Here is a 10896-nt window from a genome sequence, read left to right on the forward strand (position 1 = left end):
GGCAAATGCTACCCTTTTGATCTTGTATGCTTAATCACTTTGAAGTGCAAACCTCCCTGGGGTTTTTGTTCACTTTACAAGCCTATCACTTGCTGAAAGTTGAGCCCTGGGGTGAATTCATCTCCAAGGGTTTTTGTTTTTTGAGTTTGTTTTTTTGACAGTGATCTTCAGGCAAGTATATCACCATGCTTTTCTTCTGCAGTGTTGCTGGGTGGGTTCAAACTGTCAACCTTTACATTTGCTGTCAGTCACCATGTAAATCTGAACTTCTAAAATCACTGTTCTCTCTGAGGAGCAGCACTGAAATTATGGGCCACGGTCTCTTTATGTAGCTTGAGACTGAGGAAATGTAGGACAGTGACATGTAGGCTGGTTTCCTGGGCCATGGAAGCAAAAGTTAAGGGACAATATGGTCGGGAGACTAAGAACTGGAGAGAGATTTAGCTACCATGTGACTGAGAGGCTGAGAACCAGAGAGACTTGGCTGCTGCATGAGGAAACCAATGACTACTGTTTGCCAATCCTTACTTATGATAACCTATTAACTTCCCTAATAACTCCCCTTATGCATAATGAATAAATAAATAAATATAAAATCACTGTGTTCTTTCTGCTGACATTAATAAAATTTGGCTGCTGCTTCTTTTTTTTAAAATCATTTTATTGGGGGCTCATACAGCTCTTATCACAATACATACGTGCATCCATGGTGTCAAGCACTTTTGTACATTTGTTGCCATCATCATTTTCAAAGCATTTTCTTTCTACTTGAGCCCTTGGTATCAGTTCCTCATTTCCCCCCCCACCCCCCCCTTCACGAACCCTTGATAATTTACACATTTTTTTTATGTCTTACATTGACTGATGTTTCCATTCACCCACTTTTCTGTTGTCCATCCTCCTGTGAGGGGGTTATATGTAGATCATTGTGATCAGTTCCCCCTTTCTACCCCACCTTCCCCTCACCCTCCTGGTATCGCTACTCTCATTATTGGTCCTGAGGGGTATATCTGTCCTGGATTCCCTGTGTTTTCAGTTCTTATCTGTACCAGAGTAAATCCTCTGGTCTAGTCCGATTTGTGAGGTAGAATTGAGATCATGACAGTGGGCGGGGAGGAAGCATTTTGGAACTAGAGAAAAGTTGTATGTTTCATCAGTGCTGTACTGCACCCTGACTGGCTTTTCTCTTCCTTGTGACTCTTCTGTAAGGGATTATCCAACTGTCACAGATGGGCTTTGGGTCTCCAATCTGCACTCCCCCTCATTCACATTGATATGATTGATTTTTTTGTTCTGGGTTTTTGATGCCTAATAACTGATCCCATCAACACCTCATGATCACACAGGCTAATGTGCTTCTTCCTTGTGGACTTTGTTACTTCTCATCTAGATGACCGCTTGTTTGTCTTCAAGCCTTTAAGACCCCAGATGCTATATCTTTTTTTTTTTTTATGCTATATCTTTTGATAGCTGGGCACCATCAGCTTTCTTCACCGCATTTGCTATGCACCCATTTTGTCCTCAGTGATCTTGTTGGGAAGGAGAACATCACGGAATGCCAGGTAATTAGAACAAAGTGTTCTTACATTGAGGGAGTACTTGAGTTAAGGCCCAATTGTCCGTCTCTTACCTTAATACTTAACATAGAAATATGTGTACATAGATCTATCTATCAAAATCTGGCTTCTTATCACACTTCCTTTGTGCATCTTTTTAAAAAGTACTAATTTGTATTTTATTAGGGCTATGTATGTGTATATCTGTCTCTACCAGTTAATCAGTTTGTGACCAGGATGGTGAGCCCCTGTCCACCAAGTAAGAATTTACCAGCTTCTTTATTGCTTTTTGTTTTTCTTTGTAAGTTCCATACAGATTAGTCTGCTCAGTTTCATAGTCTTCATGAGCCAGCTGGTAGAGGTATATGTTTAGGGGTTTATATCATGTGGCACATAATGCAATGACCACTCTATCTTGGCTGAAACAAAACCAAGTTCCATATTTCATTTCCTCGGGATGTGCCCATGCATCTATCACCTTGTTCTCTTTTGGTCTAGCTGAGGTTGCTATCAGGGAAAGTGCACAGGAAAATGGCCTAGATGAGGCAGCAATTTTTAAACACCTATTGTTTTATTTTATAGGTTGTGTACACACACACACACACACACACACACACGCGGTCTTTTAAAAATAAGAAAATAACAAGTCCAGAAATAACCACAGGTAACATTTTAGAGTTTACAGTCCTTGACTCTATCAGTTCATTTGTGTGCAAATAGACACACATTTAAATGGATGCAAATTCATTTACATGTTACCTGGAGGCGGCTGTAGGTTTCCAGCCCCTCTACTTCTCAGTTCTTGTCCTGCTGGTAAGAAAGATTTCAGGCCAGGAACAAAGTTCAGATCAGGGTCAGAGAAAAGGGTTGAACCAAACGGATCAGGTTATGGAAGGAGATCCTTTGGAAAAAGAATTGCAATGGACCCTTAGCTAGTCTAAAAAGCCCTGGCAGAATGTAGAGCTGAGCCTTTTAAACAACTAATACTTCTGACCCATGGAGATTCCAATGAACAACAAAATGAAACACAGCCCGGTCCCGTGCAATCCTCACAATTGTTCCTGCTTGAACCTATTAGTGCTGTCTCTGTGTCAAACCATCTCTTTGAGGGCCTTCCTCTTTTTTGCTGCCCTTCTGCTTTACCAAGCATGAGATCCTTCTTCAGGAACTGCTCCTCCTGACAGCAAGTCCAAAGTATGTGTCCTTGCACTAAGGAGCACTCTGGCCATACTTCTACTAAGACAGATTAGTTTGTTATTTTGGTAGTCCACAGGACTTTCAATATTCTTCTCCAGCAACACAATTCAAATGCATCAATTCTACTTTGGTCTTTCTTATTTAATGTCCAACTTTCTCACTCATATGAGGCTATTGAAAATACCATAGTTTAGGTCAGCCATACATTAATTCTCAAAGAAACAACCTTGTTTTCCAAAAGGTCTTGTGCATCAGAGTTATCTAAGTCAACCCCTCTTTGATCTCTTCGCTGCTGTTTCCATGAGCATTGATTGTGGATCCAAGCAAGACAAAATACTTGAAAACTTCAATTTTTTCTCCATCTATCATGATGTTACCTATTGGTTCAGGTGTGGGTATTTGGTCATTTTTATATTGAGCTGTAATCATGAAAAAGTTGTAATCCATTCAGCAAGCAAGGTTGTGTTGTTTGCATATTGCAGGTTGTTAATAAGCTTTCCTCCAGTCCTGATGTTGAATTCTTGTTCATATAATCCAACTTCTCCAATGATTTACTTAGCCTACAGATTAAATAAGTATGGTGAGAAAATACAACCCTGATACACACCTTTCCTGATTTTAAATCATGCAGTATTCCCTTGTTCTGTTCACACAACTGCCCCTTGATTAGTGTGCAATTTCCACATGAGCACAATGAAGTGTTCTGGAATTCCCATTCTTCTCATGGTTATCCATAGTTCATTATGATCCACAAAGCTGAATACCTTAGCATAATCAATAAAACACAAGTAAACATTTTTCTAGTGTTCTCTGCTTTCAACCAAGCTCCATCTGACATCAACAATGATATCACTCATACCATGTCCTCTTCTGAATCTGGCCTGCACCTTTAGCAGCTCCCTGTCAATGTACTGCTGCAACTATTGTTGCATCATCACTACAAAATTTTACTTGTATGTGATAGGAATGATACTGCTCTATAATTTGATTCTATTGGTTTACCTTTATTTGAAATACATGCAAATATAGATCTCTGCTAGTCAGTTGGCCATGTAGTTCTCTTCAAAATTAACTTGCCTAGATGAGTAAGTGCTCCCAGTTTCATTAACTTGTAGACACATTTCAACTGGCATTCCATCAATTCTTGGAGCCTTGTTTTGGGCCAATGCTTTCAGGGCAGATTGAAGTTTCTCTTTCAGCACCATTAGTTTTTGCTCATATAGTACCTCCTGAAATTTTAGAAAGTCAACCAGTTCTTTTAGGTACAGTGACTCTGTGTACTTGTTCCATCTTATTTTGATGCTTTCTGTATCATTCAATATTTTCACATAGAATCAGCATTGTAATTTGAGGCTTGGATTTTCTCTTGAGTTCTTTCCATTTAAAATATGCTGAGTGTGTTATTTTTTGCTTTTCTAACTCGAGGTCTTTGGATACTTCATTATAATATTTTACTTTGTCTTCTCAAACTGCCCTTTGAAAGTTTCTGTTCAGTTCTTTGACTTCATTAATTCTTCCATTTGCCTTAGCAAGTTTCAGATTCTCTTCTGACATCCACTTTTTATTTTGCTTTCTTTCCTGTCTTTTTAATGACCTTTTACTTTCCTCATTATTGGTGATTTTGATGTTCTCTGACAGCTCTTCGAGTCTTCTGGCATTATTGTTTAATATGCCAAATCTGTTCTTGAGGTGTTCTGGAAATTCAAGTGATAGACTCAAGGGCGTATTTGGACTCTCATGGACTTATTCGAGTTTCTTGAACTTTAACCTGCATTTACATGTAAGCAATTGATGGTCTGCTTCATAATCACCCCTAGCCTGGTTTTAGATTATAATATTGAGCTTCTTTATCATCTCTTCCCAGAGATGTAGTCAATTGTATTTATGTGTATTCTATCATGTGCCATTCGGCTTTATTTCTATCACCAAGACCACATTTTCTAACTATTGTTCCTTCCTCTTTGTTTCCAACTTTTGCATTCCAAACACCAATAATTATCATGCATTTTTTATCAATTCAGACTGAAGATATATGTAGAGTTCTTCAAGTTCCTCATCACTAGCTTTTGTGGTTGATGCATACATTTGAATACTATTTGTACTGATTGGATTCCTTAATGGCAGATAAATCTAATTCTATCACAGATAGTATTTTACTTCAAGATTGATATTGAAATGTTCTAAAAGTGAATCTAGGGATGACCAATAATGAACTAAAAGAGGAAGAATGTAATACACAGCATTAAACACAATAAAAAAACTAAGGGAAGATATACAGGCTTAAAGAAATCAACAGATAACAAAATGAAACATTAAAAAAAGGATATAATAACCGAAAAGAAAGATAGCTGACTGAAATGAGAAGCACAATAGCCAAACTTATGGTCATTTAATCTGGCAGAAGAAAGAATTAGATAATTAGAGCTTATAATAATTACGGACACCAAACAACAATAAGATTGCTGAACAAAATTTAATGGACTTAGGGGATGACAGCCAAAAGAGCCCTATTATACACATTGTGAGAATACCACAAGGGGATGAGACAGGAAGAATATTTGAAGAAATATTTAAAAATTACCAATCTAACTAGGAGCATGAGTCTAAGGAGCTCAAAGAACCCCCAATAGAACTAATCCTAAGAGAATGACATCCAGACACAATACAGTTAGGCTCTCAAAAAAAAAAAAAAAAAAAAGACAAGACACACTTCTGAAGGCAGTGAGAGAGGAACAGTCACATACAAAGAAACCCCAATATGATTAAGTGCAAATTTCTTCTCAGAAACTTATGGGTGAAGAAGAAAATGGAATGATCTATTTAAAGTACTGGAGAACAAAAACAAAACTGGTCAACCCAAAAACCATACCTAGCCAAACTGTAATTCAATAATGAGGATGAAATTAACACACTCTAACACAAACAGAAGCTTGGAGAGTTCATATTCACCATGCTAGCTCTGTAGATGGAAGTGAAAGACCCTAAAAAGTAACAAAGTTATTCATTAAAAGAATAATCCCCAATAAAGGGAAATTCATGGACTAATAATAACCTTAATAACCTTAATAATTTGAAATTTTTTGTACTTCATGTGTTTTTAATCATGAAAATAGGAGAAGCAAGGATAAATTTATGTTATAGGGCTTAAGAAATAAAAAGGTGTAATTAGAGATAACAGCCCAAAGGGGTGGTATAGATATAGAATTTCTTGTATATTATTGAAGCAAAGTTCATGTCAACTTACCTGAAATCATTGCCATTGAGTCAATTATTACTCATAGTGACCCTATGGGACAAAGCCAAATTACCACTTTGTGTTTTTGAGGCTATAAACCTTTTTCAGGAGCAGAAATCCTTATTTTTTTTCCAGCAAAGTAAGTGGTAGATTTGAACTGCTGACCTTATGGTTAGTAGCTGGGTTCCCCCTCCAACTTACCCAGAATATTATAAATACAAACTGTTAAGTATAACCCTTGTGCTAACAACTAAATAGATATATAAAATAGTTCTGCCCTATTCCCAGTGGCCCCGTGGGCATGCTGGCTCTGGGGGCACAGTAGAAGTAAGGCTGGTATTCAAAGCAGCACATGTAGTAGCAAAGATCAGGAGAAGGAGACCTCTAGGATAGGCCAAGAGTAATGGAGTCCACAGAGGAACAAGTGAGAAAAAAATCTCAACATTGAAAATGCTCACCACAAAAATGACAAGAATAGAAAAGAGCATGATACGGGAGGAGAGCCATTGGCACTCTCTTTAGAAGCTGGTGAATACTGTATGTCTAGAGGTTGAAGGCAACCCAGAGTTAGGCAACCTGTCTTACAGTATAGATAGAACATGACTCAGAGGCTTGGGGGACACATGCAAAAATGAAAGAAGAGACTGTAGAGAGGATTTGGGAGGAGTTGAGAGAGATGGTGACATAACTTAGAGGAAAGTAACTGAGTCTGTGGACAATGAGTGCTGACTTCCGTCCCTATCACCAACATAATGAAATTTGTCTTATACCATGAATCCTGATGTGCATCCTCCTGTTAATAGGGAGATCTCTGCTTCCTAAATTTATATGCATGTGAGATGCCTTTAATGTAAACCTTTTCATATTACTTGTTTCTGATATTCTTCTATTGCCAACTTCTAATGAAATGCTGTGTTTTTGACCCAAGTTGATAAAGCAGATTAAGAAATGAAATAAAAATAGTCTCTAAAAGAAAAGAGAAGGGTATCAAAGAGGCTCACTACAAAAATAAACAAAACAGAAAGTAACAAAGAACAAAGCCAAAGAAAACCTAAGACACAATAAAAACAATAACAAAATGGCAAAAGTAAGTCACTTATCAGTAATTACACTGATTGTAAATAGAATAAATGGTCCAATCAAAAGGCGGAGAAGGCAGAATGTCTTTTAAAAATCATGATCCAACTATGTTGTTATTATTAGGTGTCTTCCAGTCACTTGTGACCCTTAGCGACCTTATCCGGAAGAGGATTAAGTAGTGCCTGGTCCAGTGCTGTCCTCACAATCATTCTCACACTTGAGCCCATTGTTGCAGCAATGTGTCAATCCATCTCCTTGACAGCCTTCCTCTTTTCACTGTCCTTCCACTCTACCAAACATGGTGTCCTTCTCCAGAAACTGGTCTTATCAGTCTAAAGTACGTAAGACAAAATCTCGCCATACTTGCCTCTAAGGAACACTCTGGCTGTCCTTCTTCAAGACAGATCGGTTTGTCCTTTCAACAGTCCATAATCAAACTCTATAATGTTTATAAGAGAAACACCTTAAACCCAATAACACATATAGGTTGAATATGAAATGATGGAGAAAATAGTTCATGTTAATCATAAGCAAAAGGGATCTAGGGGTGGTAATCTATATATAAGACAAAGTGAATGTTAAGACACAATCTGTCAGACAAGGTAAAGATGGACATCACAATGCAATAAAAATATAAATGAACTAAGATTTTAGAAAGGCAGATACACCTCTGTGATAATTAACCATTGATACTTTCTACAATGCACTGTGCACAGCAGTTCTAGAGGGGCGATGTCAGGCAAATGAAGGAAAGAAATAAAGTAGGAGAAGTAGTATTCATGGAAAAAGATGAAAGATTATTAAATTTACAATTCAGAAAGAATGTGTTGAATGAGATAAAAGTGTGTTAAAAAGGACTTGGGAGGAACAGCACAGTACAGATATCGTGGTCTTGGTGGGGGAAGTATGTGCGTATGTAACTAATATACAAAGAGCAACTTGGAAAGAAAAGATTGAATAAGGGAAAGACAACCTTTGCCTCTTTTCATGTTGCTGTATCAAAATAGCATCCTGGTTTCCATCTATAACAGTTAAGGTTATCCAGTTGATGGCTATGCATGTGTGAGTTTGGGAGGCACGGATATGATGCATGTGGGAGAAATCAGTTGCAAGTTTGGAAGGAAAAGCAGCTAGGAGACAGGCCAGTTCCCACATTCAGAAATGCCCTTCTCTTTCATCCCTTAAAAGCGTACTATGCCACTTACTTTGTATAGGAACTTGGGAAGTACTTAAGATTACAAGTGGCACACATTTAAGTGGAAGGAACACCAACTCCACAACATGAATTTGAATGGGACAATGGTCTTAACACTTCTACTCTTGAAAACCGGTGCTTGGAATTTTAATCTCCACATGCCATCAGAATTGATTTCTCATGTTGACACAAAATCCATTTCTGACTTAGGTGACCATGAAGAAACCAGAGCAGTTATCTTTTCCTTTCAATAAATGACTGGATTTTATCTCCCTAATGTTGAGCTCAAGTAAACGCCTGTCAGATTGGCCCTCTACCTGCCCCCTCCAAGAAGAATCATTGATTGGGATAAAGAAGGACAGCAGCTACTCAGCTTGGATCTGGTGATGTTTTATCAGCAGATACTGTGAACTATCTCCTGAAATCTCACATCTACCACCTAGCATTGCTACATTGTGCTAGTTTAATCCTTTCACAAGCACTAAAAGATATTGCAAAGTGGGTTCATAAGAAATACTAGAGTTATTGGAAAAACAATACATCAATTTAAAAATGATTAGTTTCTTCTTTGCTTCCAAAAAGAGACAAAAGGAAGGCAGAGCTCCAGTAGAAATGTTTATTTTAATCTCTTCTTTGGACAACAATACAGGAGCTGTCTCTCTGCTCCCCAGGCAGAGTCTTCTCTCAGCTTTCTCTGACATGTCAGGTCTAAGAGAGATGAAAGTCCTCCGGATTGCTGACAGAATGGAAACATCTGTAGCCCCACCAAGATGTTCTCTCTGCAAGGCTCTTCTGTTTGTTTATAGCTCTCCTCCAAACAAGGGTCCCTGAATAAATTCACCGTGTTTCCTTTCAGCTGTTCACTCACAGATTCCTGAATCTCTGTTTCTCATCCATGCTTCTTAAGAAAGGAGAACAACTATAGACTGCCCACCTGATTGTAAGGTATGTGCTCAGGAAGCTTCGCAAAGAAGATGAAGAGGGAACAAGTGCAGGGCTGCAACCTCTGGAAATCTCTTGTCCCAGGTTTCTTTGTTGTCAGAGTGAATTTGATTATAATTTATTCTGCCTCAGGCTCTTACTATGCCCTAGATGCAACAACGTTTTAAATTTTCATCTTCCAGGGTAACTCACCAGGCTTCAGCGAGAAGAATGAGCTAGAGGAGCTGAGTGTTATTAAGGGATGAGAGTAGCATCAAATAAGAACAGTTGTCTCCTATGTAAACATTGAGCACGCATTCCCAATTTAATCCCCCCACAGCCCTGAGAGGCATAGATTTATGCTACTTACTCCCATAATAACAAATGTGAAAACTGAAGGTGAGAGATGTGAAATTTTTCAAGGTCGCCAGCTGGTAAGTTTAGGGGTTAGAATTTGACCCCAAGGAACGTACCTCCAGAGACTGGGCTCTTCATGTCAAGCATGTGGTTTCCAGCTTGCAGGGGTCAGGGGTAATCATTTTTAAAAGTCATTTTTATTGGGGGTTCGTACAACTCTTATCACAATCCAAACATCCATCCATTGTGTCAAGCACATTTGTACATATGTTGCCATCATCATTTTCAAAACATTTTCTTTCTATTTGAGCCCTTGTTATCAGCTCCTCATTTTCCCCCTCCCTCTTCCACTCTTCCTCCCTCATTGACTCTTGATAATTTATAAATTATTTTTATTTTTCATGTCTTATCAGAGGTAGTCATTTACAGACTGTCATGGAAGCTGTCATGGGATCTTTACGCAGAGCCAACTGAAGTGCTCCCTAAAGTGAGTCATTTTTCCAAGGGACAGGGCTCTGATTACTCTGTGCCCTACCCTGCTCCAGGCACAGGAGAGAGATCCAGAGATTGACAGAGAAAGTCGCTGAGGTGGTGTGGAGATCATATTGTTATAGATGAATGAGGTTCCCCATTTTACCTACTGCATTAGTGAGTTATTTCCACACATCAACCACTGGTTTGAATAGAGTCAATGCAGGCCGCAAGAATCAGTGCTTGAATCATTCATTGTCATCAGCCATGCAAAAGGACCCTTGTCTTTCAGTGGGGCAGCTCCCGTGATGAGCACAGCTCCTCGCCCACAGCCTCGCCTCCGGTGGATCTTCAAAAACTGCTGTTAAATGAGACTGGAAGGAATTGAAAACTGTGTATGTTGCATTCCGCTAATCAAAAGAAGAGGGCACTTTGTTCCCATGAATAATCTAAACCAGCACTAGTTCTTAGCAAACAGCCATGTGGTTTTGAGTATTTCCACTTCTGGCTTGGTCAGGAATGTGGCATTTCAAATCACAGTGTCCAAAACATTCTGGATTAGTTGAGGAGTCCGAATAATTTTGTCACTTAAAATGATCTCATTTTAATGTTTAAGTGAGAAACTCAAGTAACAGCCAGCCTGCAACCCTGTCTTGGTTATTTTGCCTTTTGCAAGGGGAAGCTTGTTGTCCAGAACCTCATTCTGCCTTTCTCTGCAGCATTTACATATGACCAGGTGTTATTCTTCTCTTTATTGAACCAGAAGCACCCCCTTCCACCAGAGAGAAGTGATTTTTCCATTGTGCTTTTCCACCTAATATTTTAGATTTGAAGGGCAACATTGTTGTCTGTTTGGATGGAATAAAAAAGACTGTCATTGAACA

The sequence above is a fragment of the Echinops telfairi genome, unplaced genomic scaffold, assembly GCF_000313985.2.
Source record: "Echinops telfairi isolate 266 unplaced genomic scaffold, ASM31398v2 ScPeMD7_7478;HRSCAF=8516, whole genome shotgun sequence".
Taxonomy (NCBI): domain Eukaryota; kingdom Metazoa; phylum Chordata; class Mammalia; order Afrosoricida; family Tenrecidae; genus Echinops; species Echinops telfairi.